Here is a 15124-nt window from a genome sequence, read left to right on the forward strand (position 1 = left end):
CTCTTGGACATTTTACTGGGTTTCGTTTTAAAGGGGAATGTCCACCTTCACGTTTACCTCCCTACGGATGTCATCCAGCCCTGAGCAAACTCCTGCCCATTTCACTCAACCCTCATCGAAACGAACCTGTGAAAAACGAATATTCGTTTCCTGTGCGTTTGTCGGAATACTGCGATTTTGAAAATCGTCTTCAATCGTTCAAAGGAAAATGGCCAAAGTATCTGGGAGGACCGACCCCCGAAGAATTAGCCAGAGCCGGATTTTTCTACTTGGGCGAAGGAGATAAAGTCAAGTGCTTCAGTTGCGGTGTGTCACTTCACCACTGGGAACCGCAAGATTCGGCCTACGTAGAACATGCTCGATGGTCACCGAATTGTCATTACTTACCTTTAGTGGGACCGAGACATTGAAGTAACTTCTTACCATAATCATCTGTTCATGGATACTTTACAAGAGAACATTCGTGCTTTGCCTGTGGAGTTGAGAGAACGCATTTATCGAGAACTGGTCAAAATACAAGTGAAACGTAAAGAACAATTGCATCCGATACGTCACCGGTGTTTGAACCACTGGTACCTGAAGGCTATACAAGGATTGATTCAATTGAAAGTGTTCCATCGGACAGACATTGATCAACGATCCTCTAGTTTTAAAAAGGATTGGTTTGGTATGGACGATTGTAGTTACATCATTGTAAACGTACTGCATCGAATTCCAGAGGAAGAGTTAACGAATTACCAACATCTTGAACACAATGTCAACTTGGTGAAAGAGGAAACTTCTGAACGAATTGTAATGTGTAGATTAGTGACTCAACGATTTAAATTCGACACTGAAGTGAAACCATGTTTGTGCAAAGAGTACATTTCTTGTGTCAGACCAAAGAGGATTTAGTATGACCTATTCATGGATACTTTGCTAGAGAACATTCGTGCTTTGCCTGTGGAGTTGAGAGAACGCATTTACCGAGAGCTGGTGAAAATACAAGTCAAACGTAAAGAACAATTGCATCCGTTACGTCACCAGATCTTTAACCACTGGTACCTGAATGGTATAAGAGAACTGATTCGTCAGAAATTGTTTCAGTGGTCAGACCTTGTTCAACACTTTGAGTTAGTGAATGATCGAAACGTTCATTATTTTGGTTACTTCGAGATTCACCTACAGCAATACATTGAGGAAGACAAGTTAAAGGATTATCAACATATTTTACGTGGAATCTACTTAGAGGAAGAGGAAACTTCTAAACGAACTCTGAAGTTTCGGTTACAGTATGCAAGATTTAGATTCCCTACTGGAGAACGAAGATCTCTGGCTAGAAAGTACGTGTATTGTTTCCGAAACAAAGAGACTATAAAAACAGGCTGCCATGCCACGACTTATGTCACATGTCATCCAACAGATTCCGTGGAAGGAACTCAATGACCATATTCAAACCGTGGATCATTGCCATCGATTATTGCAAGAACTGTATCCATTCAATTTGGGACGACAAGTGGTGTGTGTCTTAGTGACTTGTTTTCTGGGATTTCGTTTACCAGCCGATTCCTTGTGGACTCTTTACGATCAGTACTTACCACCTCCATGGCCTTAAATGGTCACGAAAAACTCCTTTTGTTCAAAGCCTTGCGTTTTCATCTGGATATTTCTCGACCTCAACAGGAAAAAAAGATTCGTCAACTTTTAGCGACCCAAGACGTGTATGACGATGTGTGTGTAGCTTGTGACTTACACCCTCATTGGACAGATGTTCGTGATTGGAAAAAGGGGGGTTTTGAGGCTTGGACCCAAGAAGTGGCCCAGTATGCACAAGAGTTGTTCAAGGAAAAAAGTTACTTTTCAACCTGTGTTAGTGACGGTACCAGAAGAACCCGTCACCGAGAACAACCACTCGCTTCAGGACAGGACTGTCATGGACATGCCTGAAAGGTCATTCCGGGAGGACACTTGTGTGACAATACCTCATGTAGAGACTGTAAGAACATTACACACTGTCCCTAGGACATCTTGGTTACCCAAAACATGTTGTACAGACACTTGTTTATATTTCACTTTGATCGCTTTGCTGTGTTTTATATTCCTGTACATCACTATTTGGGTTGTATGTATTTTTGTCTTTCGTGTTCATATTTGAAAAAAACATTCAATAAACGTGTTCTGAAAAAGTATATAAACTCTTGTCTTGTTTGTTTTTTCGTGTCACAAGTGACATTTCTCATACCATGGCTACCTCTGCTGTCTCTGCTCCCTCTTCCTCTACTGTCAAAGTCATCGACGAACACTTAGATCGTGCCAGTTGGGAGGCTTTGTATCTTCGCCATCCCTTTAACATGCTCATTGCTGGACCTAGCGGTTCGGGCAAAACCGAATTCGTCAAACGTTTGATCGAACATAAACATCATTTGATCGATCGGCCCCCTCAACGGATCGTGTGGTGTTACAAAGAGTGGCAATCGGCGTACAGCCTCTTGCGTGAAAGTCAAGGCGATTCCATCGTGTTTGTGGAAGGCATTCCTAAAGAAGACGATGGCATCGTCTCTGACTCCCGTCTAACCCATTTGGTCATTTTCGACGACATGTTAGGAGAAGACGAAGAAGAAATTAAACTGTGGTTCACGCGCAAAGGGCATCACCGTAATGCCAGTGTCGTTTACATCACCCAAAATTTGTTTCAACAAAGTAAAGCCCATCGCACCATCAGTCTCAATGCGCATTACGTGGTCTTGTTTAAAAGCCCTCGAGATAAATCGCAAGTGCAAGTCTTAGCCAAACAGTTAGGAACGCCTTGGCTGACTCAGGCGTACGACGATGCCACTCAAACTCCACACGCCTATTTACTCGTCGATTTGAAACCTACGACCCCCGAGGATTTGCGATTTCGTACCCACTTGTTTCACCACTGGTGCCAAGACGGAGGGCCTGTCCTGTACACGTCTCCGTCCTCGACTTCATTTCACTCCCCATGAAAAAATCTATAAAAACCTCAGACCCTTTTTCGTCTGTCTCACACAGTGTGAACATGACGTCCCTTCAGTCTCATCTTCCCGTCAAATTGATTCGTGCCTTGTATGGCATCAGTCGAGAAAAAGATCCACAAACACGAGCCCGTGTCTTAGAAGCTAGTCTCAAAGAAGTCTTACGATGGTTCACGGTGACGGCACGTCAATTACTCCAAGGAATCATTCAGATTCCTCATCAAACCCAACGCTTTTTCGATCGAAACAAAGTCGCTTTGGTCCAACTGGCCGATCCCCGCATCGACACTCAAACCAAAAAACAAATCATTTTGAAACCTGGAGGGAGCGGTACTCTAGGAGGGGTCATCATTCGCTCACTCTTAAGATGGGATCCTAATGCCCCCAAAGTTATCCCCAAGACAAAAGTCCAACGAAGCCCCAAGAAGAAAAAGAAAAAGACCAAGTCCCCAAGAAGAATAACTTCTCCAGTGGCAGGACCCTCCTCTTACCAGACACCACCCCGGAAAAAGAAAAGAAGCCCCCAGAAAAAGAAACAGAGAAAAAGTCCCCAGAAAAAGAAAAGTCCACAGAAGAAAACTAGTCGCAAGAGAGGCACTTCGGCCAGGACGCAACCTTACACTCGCAAACCACGACCTGCCACAGCGTCTCCGGCAGCTTCACGTTTGTCCACTTCTCCGTTGATGTCACCAGGAACTGAAGAGTACTTGGAGACGTTGATCACACCAAGAACTTCTCCGTTGATGACCCCCAAAAGAACTTCCCCAGTGGCAGGACCTTCCCATTTAGCGGCAGTGGCTGCTGCTCACAAAGTACCTTCTCCCAAAATCAAAGTCCAAGAAAGATCGGGCATGTTACAAAGTTTACTGGATTTGTCCAAACAAGAACTGGCTCGATTTAGTCCGTTACGTACCCCTGCACGACGTGTCATGCCTGTCCTCAAACTGATAAAACGTAAAGACAATCAGTGGCGACGCGTTCCAGTATAAAAAAGGCCTGTGACCGAGTAGGGTATCAGTGTTTTTAGGTGCTCCTAAAGACTCAAAGATGTCACCCTCCAGAAAACCCCAAGGAAAGAAAAGGAAAGGACTACCACCACGTTTAGCCAAACATGGGGACCTGTTATCTGTCCTGTCCAAAGCTTCTCCACCCCTACGAAAAAAACTCATTCAAACGGCCTCCAAAGAGGTCATCGATACCGTGTGCGAATGTTGTTTGAACGTTTTGAAAGGCACGATCCCTTTGTCCAAACACCAGAAACAATGCTTAGGCAAACATCGTCACGTTCTTCGGAAAATGGTTCAAAAGAAAATTCCCATTCGTCAAAAAAAGAAGATGTTGGTCCAACGTGGAGGCATTTTACCTCTCTTGTTAGGCCCCATACTGAAAGGAGTCTTGGGAACCATGTTGGGAGGACTGGTGGGAGCAAGATAAAAAGGCCTTCGGAAGTCCCAAGATCTCAGAATTCACCCCTGACAACCCCATGGAAGGACGAAAACTAGCTTTAGTGCCTTACAAACGATGGATGGAATACCATCGGTGGCAAGAACAACACACCCCGCATTTACCTCCCAATCCCAATTTGAGCGAGATGTCCCAGTTACAACACGAATTGCAATCCTTGATGGATCGCCAAGATTTGTCCGAAACAGAAAAATCGCAAAAGTACGGTCAACTCTTGCAACGACTGCAACTCTTTCACCAGAAAGCTTTAGACGAAACAGCTCTACCCACTCTGAAAGATTTTAAGACCTTGATGAAAAGTCCAGCACCATCACCAGTACCAGTACCAGTACCACCAGTACCCGTGACCAAGACAGAAAAAGGAAAAGAAGAAGAAGAAGAAGGGTTTCAAACTCCACCAGAAAAAGTACGCAAGTTAACAACACCACCTACCTCCAGAATTGGATGGATTAAAAAGATGATGGCCACCCCTTCTTCCTCACAAGAGAAAAAGAAAGTGAAGACAGAAGTGAAGACAGAAGTGAAACAAGAACCGATATCCCCTGCTCAGACATCCTCCTCCTCTTCGACACCTATTGCTGGCCGCACACGCAAAGCCTTGCAATCCAAGAAAATACCCCAAGAAAAAAAGAGTAGTCTCTTCCAAGAGTGGGTGCCTTATTAAGACACCAATCCACACAAAAAAATGGAAAAAGTCTTAGCCAGCATTTACTACGATCCCTCCCATCCTGCAGGTTACGCAGGAGTTCAAAAATTGTATCGTGCTGCCAAAACGCGACTGAAAAGTCTCCGTTTACCTCAAGTGCAACGATGGTTACAAGAACAAGCTACCTACACTTTACACAAACCCATTCGACGCAAGTTTGCCAGAAGTCGCACCCGAGTGGAAGGCATCGATCATCAATGGCAAGCCGATTTAGCCGATGTCTCTCATTTGGCCAGCTACAATCGCGGCTACAAATATTTGTTTTGTGTCATCGACGTCTTTTCCAAATTTGCCTGGGTCGTGCCTTTGACTTCCAAATCGAGCAGCGAGTTAGTGCGAGCCCTGCAACGAGTGTTGAAACAAAGCGGTCGTCGCCCTCTTCGATGGCAAACGGACAAAGGCACCGAATTTCTGAACCAAGCTTTCCAAAAAGAAGTAAAGAAACGTGACATTCATTTTTTTACCACCGAGAATCCCGAAACCAAAGCCAGCATCGTGGAACGTTTTCAACGCACTTTGAAAGAACGCATGTGGAAATATTTTACGCATCACCACACTCTGAAGTACATCGACATCTTACCGCACCTGGTGCAAGCGTACAACCAATCTTACCATCGAAGCATCGGACGTGCCCCGCAAGACGTGACTCCCGACAACGAAGTGCTGGTGTTTGAGCGTCTGTTTGGTACGTCCCCGACGAGGGCTGTCCCCAAGAAAAGTGGAGAGTTGGTCGTAGGAGATTGGGTGCGCATTGGCAAAACCAAACGCACTTTCGACAAAGGTTACTTACCTAACTGGACGACCGAATTGTTTCGCGTCACTGGACGAGTGCATGGTCGTCATCCTGCCGTCTATAAATTGGAAGACATGAACGGATAAGTGCTCAAAGGAACGTTTTATTTGCCCGAGTTACAACGTGTCACCAAAAAAGAAGACGACGTGTACGACATCGAAAGCATTCTCGAACGCAGAACCCGTAAAGTGGGCAAACGACGTGTCAAAAAGTCAAAGTACGTTGGAAAGGATATCCACCCAGTTTCGATTCTTGGATCGACGCTTCGCAAGTCATCGACTATAAAAAGAAGAAGTGACCATCATGCCCTTTCACACAACAGACGCAGCTACGTCGACCAGTCCTTCTTCCCCTAGTTCTTCTGTGCAAGATTTACAAAAACAACCCTTGTGGGTGTGGTGTGGAGAACGTGTGCCTAAAACGCAAATCGTCTTTTTCTGCCAAATCTTCGTGGTGTATTGTGTCATCGGGGCAGCCATCGCCAATTTGAGTTTGCAACAAGGAGACAAACAATTGTGGACCATTTTATTGAGCAGTTGCATCGGTTACCTGCTTCCCAATCCCTCCCTGAAATTCTCCTCGAACGGGAACGTTGTGTCCAGTGCCAGTGTTAGTGCCAGTCACCACTCCAACAACCACAACCAGAACCCCATTTTGGGCGGAGACACGCCTCTGACATCCACTAACCCCTCGGACAGCCACAGAACTCTGGAATTATGAGTCACCAAAACCAATTTTACTTAACCTTACCCAGTGACAGTTCCATGGAGGTGTTTCCCCACAACACGTTGTGCTGTTACACGGCCAAATTACCTCAAGCCATCCCCTTAGATCACGAAGCCCATTGGGAAGTGGCTTTAGTGGAAATGATTCACCCGACCCAAGTCCACAATGTCCTTAACAATCAAAATACTTTTAAGGTGGAAGTTCATGACGAGCAATTGCAAGAGTACTTGGATAAGAATGTCAAATATGACAATAAAACCTTTGATGAGAAACTTAAAACGTGGACCTACAACTTTGTGATTCCCCCAGGCTATTATTTCAGTGGTCATCATTTGGTCAGCGCCATAGCCTCCAAGTTTAATGGTGTGTTTGGGGAAGTTTTTAAGAAGGACAATTTCAGGAACAAAAGTGTCACCATGGAGTACCACAAAGTAGCTCGTCGCTTCTTGATGAAATTTGAGCGAAGTAAAATCGTGTCCATTCAATTTTGTCCCGAATTGTTTGACATGTTGGGCGGTGACATGGAGCTGAGGAAGAACTTAGAACGAAAAATACCACCCGAATTACCAGTCATTTTCGACAACGTAACTTTTGGCCAGTATTTTCGTACCCCGGTAGAACTGAACCAAGGACTGAATTTGATGTTCGTGTACTCCGATGTGGTGGAATACAACGTGGTGGGACACACCTCCGTACCGTTACTGCGTGTCATTCCTTTCAAAGTGGATTCTGCCACAAACGCTGACGAGGAAGGTGGAAACACTTATCACGTCCATCGCGAATTTGTTCATCCTCACTATTTGCCGGTCACTAAGTCGTATTTGGACACGGTCAACATTACTATAAAAGGAGATTTGGGACAAAATATTCCATTCACCAACAAAGGAAAAGTCACGGTGAAACTCCATTTTCGAAAACGGTTCTCTCACGACTCGTAAGTAAGTAAGTAAGTCATGTATCCAGTGTACCAAGGGGTGGCTCGACAGCGAGGACACGGTTTAGGAGACATGTTAAAATCGGCCTTTCGTTCGGTGGCCCCAGTGTTGAAACCGATGGTGACACGAGGATTGCACGCCTTGAAAGATGCGGCACTGACACAAGGCAAAGAATTTCTCCAAAATGTCATCATCGACAAACAGAACCCTAAAGAAGCCTTCATGAGGGCAGGCAAAAATGTCTTGCTGCAAACGGGCAAAGACATTTTAGGCCGACGAGACACACCTATAAATGCCCTGCAGGCTACCGAGTCAAGCATTCAGCAAGGACAAGGCAGAAAGAGACGACGAAGAAGAAAACACCCTTTCACCAGACTTCAAGCGAGAAAGGCCAAGAAAAGAAGAACCGTTCGAGACTTAGACGTTTTCGATTATTGAAACACAGCAACAACAAAAAATGATGCACCGAGAGTCTTGCGCCTGTTCCAAGACGGAACTGGATCTGTTTGCCATGCCCCCCACGATGATGACGATGCAAGAATCCCAGTGGGTGGAATTTAATCTCATCTCCTCATTGACCGATTCCGCTCCCATCGAGTTTGAAATCAAAGGACAGCCCGAAGATTACATCGATCTGAATAGCAGTTACTTGTACTTGAAAGTCCAAGTTCTAAAAAAAGATGATAAAGGAGTAGAAGACGATGATGATATAGCTCCCGTCAACAATTTCATGCATTCCTTGTTCAGCTCAGTGGATTTGTACTTGAATAACAAACTGGTCAGCAGCAGCATGGATACTTACCCTTACCGTGCCTACCTGGAAAATCTCTTGACGTACGGAACAGATGCCAAGACAAGTCATCTCAATGCCTGTGTGCTGTGGGTAGATGACACAGCGGGCAAGTTCGACTTAATAGATAAAAGCAATGAAGGCTTTGAGGCAAGAGAAAACAAAATCTTAGACAAGAACAGTTTAGAACTGATGGATCGTTTGCATTTGGACATGTGGTTGCAAGAGAAATATTTGCTGAACGGGGTGAATGTCCGCTTGAGACTGAATCGCAGCAGTACCACTTTCCATTTGCAGGCTACTAATCTTGACAAGGCTCCTAAAAGCATAATCCAAGAAGCCAAACTCTACGTACGACGCGTGGAAGTGTTACCTAAAGTAGGTAACGACATCAGTCAATCGTTGAGCAGAACAACCGCCAAGTATCCCATACGACGTGTGGAAGTGAAAACGTTCACCATTTCTGCTGGACTGCAATCCATAACCCAAGATCATCTGTTCCAAGGACAGCAACCCAAGCGTTTAATCCTTGGTATGGTCGAGAATTCAGCCTTCAACGGAGCTATCGCTAAAAATCCTTTCAACTTTCAACACTTCAACGTGTCCAAGATCGAAGTCAGTCGCGATGGCAAGACCTTGTGTACCCGACCTTTCGAACCTAAATTTGATGACATCAATAAGAATAAGGCGAATTACTTGAGATCGTACTTGTCCCTGTACGAAGCCACCGGTCAGTTAGGAACCAACACCAGTCACGGCATTGATTACGAGGATTACGCAGGAGGCTATGCTTTGTGGGCTTTCGATTTTACTCCAGACCAAGGCAGCGACGAGGGACATTTCCACCCTATAAAATCTGGCCAGATTCGTGTGGAACTTCAGTTTGCAGAAGCACTGAAACACACAGTGAACGTCATCCTGTATGCAGAATTCGATAATACCATAGAAATCAACAGTTTGAGAGAAGTCATTCTAGATTATTAGAAAGCCATGGAAGACTGTTATCCCTCTTTACCTAGTGGAGAAACTTTGGAGATGGAATGTGAGGAGACCGTGGAAGGAGAAGAATCTCAAGACAAAGACGAAGAAGATATCATAATGAAGTCGAGATGGCCAGAACAAGAAGCCCATTTAGTCTCCTGTTTTGCCAAACACTTGGTCGACAAAATAACGGAATTGATCAAGAAAAATTGCTATGGATGTCAAAACGATCATCCCAGTCAAATTCAACACGATAAATGCCTGATGTTAAGTCAAGAAGAAAAATTGGACGAGTATCTGGGCGAAGCTTGGAGTCTCATCTCGAACGAAGACGTGTTGCACCAGTGGTATAAAGACTTGCGTGAACATTCTTGTCCAGCATTAACCACTCAAGAGATCCATCGTATCGAAGCTCTCCTGAATCAGAGTGAAGAAACAGAACGAATAACCGTTTATTCGTCAGACATTTTCAAGCAAAAAGTCAGGATCGAATTGACGACTTATTATTACCTGTGAAGAAGAAAAAAAAAACAACACAAAACAATGGATACCTGGGAACTTTATTACCTTTTGAACCACAGTTCGTATACGTCTTCTTGGAATCCTGTCGTCTGTGCTAAAGATGAACTCCCTCATCGCAAACCTAAAGACCATCAAGCTTACGTGATCAACACGGACGACAGTCATCTCCCAGGAACCCACTGGGTAGCCGTCTACTTTCCTCAAGAAGGCTGTGTGGAATATTTCGATTCGTACGGATTGCCCCCTTTGGAAGACGATATCATCGACTTTATGAGAAGAAATGCTCAAACCACCCGATTCAATAACGTGAAATTACAAGGCACAGATTCCTTGGTGTGTGGACAATATTGTGTGTATTTTCTGCATCATCGCAGCCTGGGCTATTCCTTAGAACATTTAGTGACTCATTTTGATCCTCGTTCTTCTGCTAGAAACGATGTGAAAGTAGATCGATGGTTTTGTGACCATTATGCTTATCTTTTGTCTCAAGCTAGGAAACGTAGTGTCCATCAATGGCCTAATGATTTCCAACAGTGGAAATCACAATTTCATTCACAACGTTGTCAGCCTTGTTCAAAGTAGTTAGTATTTGAAGAAAAAATGTTTATGATTTGAAGAAAATTGTTTGATGTTATAGTGTTGGATTATTGTTAAAAATGTTGTTGTTTAGTATTAAGTGATTTTTAAATAAAAAATGTTGTGTTTTGAAAAAATGCCTTTGTCTTTTGTTTAGCTATAAGAATGTTGGATTGATGCTCTTTCATTTCTTACTATCCCTCTCATGACACTCACTAAACGTTGCGGCTCGAAAACCGTGTGGGGGATGTTTTCCTTCACGTCCGCGCTTTCACTTTAAGAACCGGGGTTGTTCCCAGTCTAGCCATCCATTGTCGACTCATCCTCCTAAGAAGATGTGCTCCAAACTAGCTAAGCTCAACGAAGCCTACGTGAATCTGCATAGGGTCAGACACAGTCTGATACCGAAGCCAGAAGAAATAGAGAATGTGAGAATGTTAAAAATCACTGAAGACCTGATAGAAGAGCTCTTCAGAGAAGAAATGAACAGGGAGAAAGAAGAATGGACAGAGAAGTACAGACTTCAGAGACAGCAGCAGCAACAGCAGCAACAACAGCAGCAGCAACCTGAAGCTGACAGAGGCTTTGTCGATTGTCGTATCGACACCAAAGAGTTCTTCTTCTCTTTCCGAAGAAGCAGACCTATTGCCAGAAAGTCTATCCTCAGAGGACATCGCATTCTTAGAAACTAAAAAAGAATGCCATAGCAAAAAAACAACAAAAAAACAGCCCTTTTCAGGGCTACCCAATACTCTAGAAAAGAAATAACCATCAATTTGCCAATGTGTGTGTGTGTGTGTGTAGGTAGAGTAGTGTGAAAATAAAAACTAACTCTTTATTAAGATATTGTGAGGGTATGTGTTTGTGTGTTTGTGTTTGTAAGTGATAAAGTAGGTTGGTGTGGATAGTAGATTAAAATGATGTTTGTTTTTTCTGGGCTGTTTGAGGTGTAGATTTGGGGTTAGATTGGATTGCTTTGCATATGTAAATAGTCTATTGAAGTGATTCATAAAAAATTTTATAATAGTGATGGGTAGCATAAAAAAGTGAGCGAGTGTTTCTTTTAGGTCCGCGCGTTGTTGTTGTTTTTTTGGTCGTGATCTAGGTAAGATGAATTTTATGTTTTTAGGGGGATGTTTTCCTTCACGTCCGCGCTTTCAGTATAAATTGAAACTCGTTCGGCAGTCCAGCTACCCTTGTTGATTGATCAACACCAAAAAAATGAACACGAGACTGGAGAAACTGTTGGAGCTTCATGTGCATCTGGAATATGCCAGGCGCATATTAAATGAACTGGCCGCTGAAGCCATTGTCGAGGAGGGAAGGATAAGAGAGGAGGAAAGAAGAAAAAAAGAAGAGGAGGAGAGAAGATATAAAGAAGAGGAGGAGGAAAAGGAGAGAAGAAAAAATTTCAGAATCCCAGAGAGTGAAAATTGGGATTCTGAAGCGACATATCCTGCCTCTGCTCTCTCCCCCCAAAAGGTAAAAAGTAACTGGGGGATAAGATGTGTATGTGGCGCCAGGCCTGGAAGGTGCCACCATTAACCAGGTGTCCATGAAGTTCCAAACAAAACAGCCCTTTTCAGGGCTACCCAATACTCTAGAAAAGAAATAACTATTAATTTGCCAATGTGTGTAGGTAGAGTAGTGTGAATATAAACACTAACTCTTTATTAATAGTGGAAGTGTGTGTTTGTGTGTTTGTGTTTGTAAATGGTGAAGTACGTTTGTGTGAATAGTAGATTATGGGTTTCTTAGCGTATGTGAAGAGTATAGTTAGGGTTATATTATATGAAAAAAGTAGGGGGATGTTTTCCTTCACGTCCGCGCGATGTTGGGTCATCTAGGTAAGATCCATTTTATGTTTTAGGGGGATGTTTTCCTTCACGTTCGCGCTTTTCGTATAAGAACCCACAGTATTCGTTGTTCAAACCATTCTGCAAAGAATACAAAGAAGATGGCGTCAAACCAAATGGACAAATTGCAAACCTTGCAAGACGTTTTAGACAACTTAGGAATAATGGAACAGATGCTATTAAGACTGGTTGAAGACCATTATTCCTATAGTCCCCATCGTGTGAAGATGGAAATTAATAACTTAAGGAAAGCAAAGGACAAGATTAGTGGTGTCATGAAAGAGATCAAGGAGGAGAAGGAGGATGAAGAGGAAAGAATAAGAATACGCAATTGGAACGAAAAAATTGAAAAAGAAGAAGAAAATGAAAAGAAGAAGAAAGAAGAGGAGGAAGAGAAGAAAAAGGGGAGAAGAAAAAAAAGAAAGAGAAGAAGAGTGTAGGAGATAAAATAAGAACTTGGTGGAGGAAAAGAAGAAATTAGAAGAAAACCCAAAGGCCCTTTTCAGGGCCAGCCATATTTCTCGAAAAGAGATAGTCTTTGAATTGCCTACCCCTTTTTTAATTTTTTTTTAAAATTTTTTTTAAAAAAAATCCCATGTTCAATTCCCCTTGTCCGTAAAGTGACCCACGATTTATTGCCATGTTCAATTCCCCTTGTCCGTAAAGTGACCCACGATTTATTGCCATGTTAAATTCCCTTGTCCGTAAAGTGACCCACGATTTTTCTCCATGTTAAATTTCCCTTGTCCGTAAAGTGACCCAGGGGTGTTTTTAATGCTAATTCCCATTGTCCGTAAAGCGCCCCCTTTCACTACTATCGTGGCAGCCAGGTGCCCGAGAGGTACCATTTCATGTAGGACCAACTCCGTTCAGGAGAAGTAGCGATGACATAATGGTGAAGTGGCGGCCATGTCGACTATCAGATTAGGACCGATTTAATTAACACAATCTACGTGTCATCAACAGTCTTTCAGTGGAGACCCGATATATATGTTACCATTCATTCAAGAGATGTAACGATAACAAGTTTCAAGATTACCGCAGCGATGGTTATATTGGATGTCTAAGATGCACAATGTGAATGCAGAACCAACTTGCACTCAAAAAAAAAGTGAATACCAATTGTTATGAATTTCCTTCGAGGTGATAAGGAGTGCCAACCGATTCCAGACGACGAACGCAACACTGGTCTTGTACCACTCGAGCTAACTAGGTCGCACATATGATTTTTCGGTGTTTTACAACAATCTTTGAAACTGTTGTTTGGGTTCTAATTCCAAAAACTTTTTAACCATCGTCAGCAGAGATGAAAGTTAGTTATATTTGGGGGTGAATGTGCATCGCATACTAAAAGTGAGTTACAGCACCGTATTATCTCCTTCATTTAAAACAGGACAACAAGGCCATTCGTATATATGAGAATGAAAGATAATATAAACAACTTACGACTCAGTGACTTGTTTGGTTCCAAAGAGAAGAGATCGCAAATAAAGGAACTTAAGGAGCGACAGTTGTTTAGTTAACAAAATTAGTCAAAAGGAAACTGTGTGTATTCAAGCCATCACATATGAATCTTTTTCATATAATGCGTTGGCTTCCTCTGGAACAGTCAGGGAGACATTAACTCGAACGAAAGCAAGTCTATCAATGCTTTTCCGTATAATTTATTATCTGTTTGTTTGAAATGCCCTATTAATAATTTATATATGCGGACCACAGCAGGCTTGACGCCAGAATCCGGTAGGTGAAAACATCTGGTTTACTTAAGTCTTGTCCATACTAATGTTCTTGTCTTTGTCCATAATAATATTCTTGTCTTACATGAGTTTAAATGAATCTGGGAAAATAGTGGGAATGCATTTCAACATGTTATTGGTTATTAATATTTAATTTTAAATCGAAATTAGCGGCTAGAAGGATTTCTTTCACGATCAGAGGCAAATGTCTGAAAGGATTTTTTTATAAAAAAAAAAAAACAGAGGAGTTAACCACCTACTCGAATGAGTCAGGCGGCTGTATTTGACAGGTTGAATGTCATTGATGACGTCAGTTCGAAATTATCAATAGATTTTACAAATTTTAATAAGATATAAACGATACACCTACTAGCTGTCCTGAACTTTTCCTTAAAAATCGTGTTCTTGTCTTTAGTCAGTTGCATCGCTTAAATTCTTATAGTATTTCTTATATCTGTACCCGCTGTGAGCATGTGGTAGCGGCAGTAGTTCGGCTGTTAGAGCGTCCAACTCGCAATCGAAGGGTAGTGGGTTCGATGCGCGCTAAGGCCGGCCGGGCTTGGCTACCTTGGCGAATCTATAGGAAAGGCACTTAACACCCATTTCCTCGGCATTAAAAGTATGAAAATAATCGCAGGGAAAAATATTTAACAAATTTACTATGCAAATTACATCAGTCTCATTTGCGCATTTATGTCCTTTGTACATGAAAAAAAGCAATACTAATATAAAAAAAAAAACAGCACTAGACTTTAACTTTATTCCCCACCCCAAATATTTAGTACACAAAAAATGTATTAATATCATCACGTATATGTATATTAGTCTCATATTATGTTAAAAAGGGAGGGTTATATTTTTTCTTAGCTATATTATTGATCGCATTAGGACGAATTCATTGAAGTTGTATTTGTTAGTTAGAGGGGCATCATACGTCACCCACACAGCCTGGAGAAGGATGTGTGCAGAAAGAAAATACAACGGAGTCACTGGAGAATCTTCCGTCTACGAGAATTGTACTTAAAATTAATAATTGTGTTGGATACTTATTATATTTTGCAGCG

This window comes from Sinohyriopsis cumingii, chromosome 14 (assembly GCF_028554795.1).
Source record: "Sinohyriopsis cumingii isolate HCF-2022 chromosome 14, ASM2855479v2, whole genome shotgun sequence".
NCBI lineage: Eukaryota > Metazoa > Mollusca > Bivalvia > Unionida > Unionidae > Sinohyriopsis > Sinohyriopsis cumingii.